At 53.3% G+C, this 3700-nt stretch overlaps 1 pseudogene across 1 annotated transcript; it reads left to right on the top strand.

Moving 5' to 3' along the window:
- Window positions 1-399: 399 nt before the first annotated feature.
- On the top strand, window positions 400-881 carry LOC309873757 (dynein light chain 1, cytoplasmic-like; annotated as a pseudogene). The gene is made up of 2 exons: window positions 400-447; window positions 629-881. The product of its transcript is annotated as a dynein light chain 1, cytoplasmic-like (transcript).
- The last annotated feature ends 2819 nt before the right edge of the window (window positions 882-3700 follow it).

Genomic DNA, 3700 nt, shown 5'->3' with positions numbered 1-3700 from the left:
GGACCATGAGGGGCTTCACTGGCTTCCGCCCCAGGTCGTCCAGCCCAGGGAGAAGCCACTGCTCCTTCTTGCGGCGCTGCTCCTGGACCGAGAGGGTCTTTGCTGACTTCGCGCACAGGGCCTCCAGCCAAAGGAGAAGCCACTTCTTTTCGTTCTTCCTCTGCTGCTGCTGCAGCGAGAGGGGCTTCGCTGGCCTCCCCCACAGGGCCTCCAGCCAAGGCAGAGGCTGAGGATGCAGAGTCTGCAGGCTCATGCTGTGGGTTGAGGCACCCTGGGCCCTGTGGCCGAGGGAGCATTTGGTGCCCCTGCGTGGGCTGGCTGGGGCAGGGGCTCTGCCGCCAGCCGTTGTTCCTTCACGTTCCTGGGGATCCTGGCAAAGCAGTGGTCCACCTGCTCTCCATGACTGTCTGGACCTCCACTGCTCTTGTTGGTGTCACTGTGCACCCTGTGTGTGCCACGTCCCCCAGGGCTGCTGGTATTGGCTGTGTTCCCTGTTCGCTGCAAAGTGCCCGTGCATGTGGTGGGAGATTGCATCCCCAACTTTCCCAGGCCCTGGAAGCAAATCCCCCAAAAGCGGAGCAGTGGCGTCACAAGCGGAGCCCCGGAGGCAACCGCCACAGTCTGAAAGGCAGTCATCAAGAATGCAGACATGTCAGAGGAGGAGCAGCAAGATGCTGTTGATTGCGCCACTCAGGCCTTGGTGAAGCACATTGAGAAGGGCAGGCATTGCTGCGCACATCGGGAAGGAATTTGACAAGCAATAGAATCTCACTTGGCACTGCATCACAGGAAGGAACTGCGGCAGCTACATGACTCCTGAGAGCACGCACTTCACCTACTTCAAGCTCAGCCAAGTTGCTATTCTTTTCGAGTCTGGTTAGAACCATGGACTCTTACTGACACTTGCATCTGGTTACAGGACTTTGCTGGCTCCTATGGCTGGTTACTTCAGCCTTCCTGAGGAAACAAACCTTGGTCTTCAAGGGCAATGGCAGGGATTTTGCTATAGCAGAAGGTGTTACATTGTGGATATAAAAAGGAAAAATACAAAAAAAAAAAAATAATAATAATAAAAAAAGTCTTCCTTGTATTTATTTATTTATTTTTTCTTAAAGGTTTCATCTTTGCTAGTAGAGCTGTTGGAGGAGTTTGGTCTTTCAGAGTTCTCTAGCCATCTACAGTGTTGCCTCATTTCAGCTTGTGCTATGTGAGTACCGACGGTGTTTTGTTCTTCCTGTTCCAAACATCTCCTCTTTTTATTTTCTTGTATTGCTGGATACACTAAGAAACATGGCTATGCTGTCACAAAGCCCGAACACTTTCTTTTTCTGCTGATGCCTCTTGGAAATTGGATTTGGAAAATAAACAGAATCACAGAATCACAAAATTTCTAGGTTGGAAGAGACCTCAAGATCTTCGAGTCCAACCTCTGACCTAATGCTAACAGTCCCCACTAAACCATATCCCTAAGCTCTACATCTAAACGTCTTTTAAAGACTTCCAGGGATGGTGACTCCACCACTTCCCTGGGCAGCCAGTTCCAATGTCTAACAACCCTTTCGATAAAGAAGTTCTTCCTAAGATCCAACCTAAAACTCCCCTGGCGCAACTTTAGCCCATTCCCCCTCGTCCTGTCCCCAGGCACGTGGGAGAACAGACCAACCCCCACCTCGCTACAGCCTCCTTTGAGGTACCTGTAGAGAGCGATAAGGTCGCCCCTGAGCCTCCTTTTCTCCAGGTTGAACAAGCCCAGCTCCCTCAGCCGCTCCTCGTAGGACTTGTTCTCCAGGCCCCTCATCAGCTTCATTGCCCTTCTCTGGACCCGCTCAAGCACCTCCATGTCCTTCTTGTAGCGAGGGGCCCAAACGCCAAGCCCCGATTTAAAATGTTGAAATTAAAAGATTTGGATCCATACAAGTCCATGCATCCGGATGGGATTCATCCCAGAGTGCTTGGAGAGCTGGCTGACATCATCGCGGGACCTCTCTCAGTTATTTTTCAATGGTCTTGGCAATCTGGAGAGGTCCCAGTAGAGTGGCAGCTGGCAAATGTTGTACCAATTTTCCAGAAGGGCACAAAAGAATACCCCGGTAATTAGAGGCTCCTCAGTCTCAGGTCAGTGCCTGCTAAAATTATGGACAAGATTATCCTTGAAGTTATTGAAGAGCACCTGGGGGACAGTGAAGTCATTTCTGCCAGCCAACATGGGTTCACGAGGGTTAGGACCTGTTTAACAAATTTCTTTTCCTTTATAAAAATTTTCATTTCCACGGGCGAGCATGGCCCGCAGATCCCAGGCTGCCAAGCAGGCGCCAGCTGCCAGAGGCTGCAGGAAGGTTCCAGAAGCAGTGGCAGGACCCCGGGCAGGGGCAGCCGCGAGTGCAGCAGCCGCTCCTGGGCTGTGAGCTCAGGGGCAGACGCCTGCCCCTGCAGGGGACAAGGCAAACCCAGAGCCGAAAACCTAACCCAGAGGTACTGCATCCCCAACTTTCCCAGGCCCTGGAAGCAAATCCCCCAAAAGCGGAGGAGTGGTGGCGTGAGCGGAGTCCCAGAGGCAACCATGACTGTCTGAAAGGCAGGCATCAAGAATGCGGACATGTCAGAGAAGAAGCAGCAAGATGCTGTTGATGGTGCCACTCAGGCCTCCCTGCCCACGCTGCTGGATGAGCTGCCCTATTTGTGGGGAAAGGCTTGTGGTTCCTCGCAGAGGCTGGGGAACCTGGGCTTAATCCAGGAGTTGAGGATGACAACATCTTCCTCTTCATCCCATCCCATCCCATCCCATCCCATCCCATCCCATCCCATCCCATCCCATCCCATCCCATCCCATCCCAGCTCTTCTGTAGACTGTACATTGCTTCTTTCTTATTTCTTTTCATGATGTAATAAAGAAATAACTGGCAATTCTAGAATTTTCTTCCCACACCCAAATGAATCACCGCACACACTTTGTGGGATGTACTCGAGGCTTGTATGGGACAGAAACGAGAGAATTTTATTCTCAGTGCTGGGTTGCTCAGCTCAGTTGTGGCCCTACAGGAAGGAAGCTCCCTGAGTGCAGGGAGAGAGAGAGAAAAGCTGCTCCCTGATAGGGCGGCTCCAGCCCCACCCTCTGGCAGCCCTGGCGGCCATTTTGCAGTTCTGCTTTCTGCCCGTGCCACAAGCTGGCTGAGGCCTTGGGCTGTCCCCAGCACGGCTGCCAGCGATGGTGGGCGGTATCTAGAGGCAAGAGGCCTTTCTTTGCCTTCCTGCTGAAAGAAGCCTGCTCTCTGGAGAGAGCAGCGCCACTTTTCTCCAAGTTCTGGGGGTTCCATGCTATGTGCCGTGGCCTCTCACTTTGTGGGGGCCTGCTTGTCACCATCATTTGTGAGGGGCTTCTGCATCCCCCCCGATCACTGGTTGTGGCTGGTGCTTCTGGGCTGTTTCACGCAGACCTTTGTCACAGGCACTGAGGATGCAGAGTCTGCAGGCTCTGCTGTGGGAGGAGGCACGCTGGGTCCTGAGGCCGAGGGAGCACTTGGTGCCTTGCGTGGGGCTCCCTGGCTCATGGCTACAGCACGGCGTAGGACTACGGAAACAACAGTCTTGACTGTTTCAAGCAGATCTTCATCACAGGCATTGGAGGCATGTCGGGCACGTCCCTGCCTCTACCATCACCACAGAGCTGTGCTCACTGGGGCTGGGAAAGGCTGATGGCTTT

Source organism: Aythya marila (genome assembly GCF_965140915.1).
Source record: "Aythya marila genome assembly, chromosome: 1".
Classification (NCBI taxonomy): domain Eukaryota; kingdom Metazoa; phylum Chordata; class Aves; order Anseriformes; family Anatidae; genus Aythya; species Aythya marila.
The sequence above is the reverse complement of the archived record's forward strand: the minus strand, read 5'-3'. Positions and strand labels throughout refer to the sequence as shown.